Genomic DNA, 1,076 nt, shown 5'->3' with positions numbered 1-1,076 from the left:
AAAAATGCCTATTAATGTAAACATAATCATTTTTTAAGTTATGATCCAACATGCGACGCTCGCATCATTGCTACTTGCAAACGTGACCAATCAAAAGATGACACGATTGATTGCTGCTTTCCTCCTGTCTGTGTTATGTCCCAATTCTTTTGTCCATACAGTATAAGATTAAGGCCCACGTGAGCACGCATAATCAATAGTTATGTATTATTTAAAGAAGCGGTGCGCACAAGGACTAAAGGGTCTCAGTAGGCTCACCGGCGAAGCGTACGGCCGTGATGGAGGACGAGTGCTCGTCCAGCGTTTGCACAAGGCTGTAGTCGGAGGTGGCATCCAGCACGTGAATTAGACGATCTCTGCTTGCCGTGGCCAAAAGTTGCAGACCTGCACGCGAACCAAACTATTCAATACGATGCAGAATTCACCTTGTTGTGTATCAGGATGGAAGAATGTAGGAATAAAAGTAGAATGGAAGGTGAAAGCGAAACAAGGATGGTCTGACAGGAAGAAATGACGGAAGGAAAGAAGGAAGGATTGACATTATACATGTGCGCTGTTGACCTGTTTGTGGTTTGCTGTATTCCAGACAGAGGATTTCAGCATCATGAGCTTCCACTTTAAGAATCTCCTCCATGCTGCTGAGGTTATGGATTCTGAACAGAACAACAAACAAGGCCAAGCTTCATCGACTGTATCAGAATTGTTTGTCACGATAGTAGGCACGCCTGTACAATTAAATGACAGCAAGCGGTGCTTTGAAATACAAATTCAATTCAGTCCGTGACCAATCCATTGTCACAAATCATCTTTCCCGCATTGAAAGAAATGACCTGAGAATTCCGTCGCGGTCTCCGGACGCCAAGTGTTTCCCATCTGGGCTGACACAGATAGTGCGGACGCCCACCCTGCTTTCCACCGGCTGTCCATCCGTGTTGGTCAGATTTTCTGCTTCCTGCAAGGCAGCCGTGCTCGTGCCCGTATAGATGATCTTGAGGAGGTCCTTTGACCACAACAACAACAAAGCAAAAGACATGAGCAGTTTTTAAAAAATTGTATTGTATGTTTTTTTTTTTTTT

General features: G+C 44.5%; 1 long non-coding RNA gene across 1 annotated transcript; it reads right to left on the bottom strand.

Moving 5' to 3' along the window:
• Positions 1-264: 264 nt before the first annotated feature.
• LOC109509388 (uncharacterized) lies at positions 265-994 on the bottom strand. The gene is made up of 3 exons (XR_002166934.1): positions 831-994; positions 562-653; positions 265-384 (listed from the first exon to the last, which is right to left on the bottom strand). It is a non-coding gene; the product is annotated as an uncharacterized LOC109509388 (long non-coding RNA).
• Between the last annotated feature and the right edge of the window lie 82 nt (positions 995-1,076).

Source organism: Hippocampus comes, unplaced genomic scaffold (assembly GCF_001891065.2).
Source record: "Hippocampus comes isolate QL1 unplaced genomic scaffold, H_comes_QL1_v1.1 C16876792, whole genome shotgun sequence".
Taxonomy (NCBI): domain Eukaryota; kingdom Metazoa; phylum Chordata; class Actinopteri; order Syngnathiformes; family Syngnathidae; genus Hippocampus; species Hippocampus comes.
This window is presented reverse-complemented; position numbering and strand designations above follow the sequence as displayed.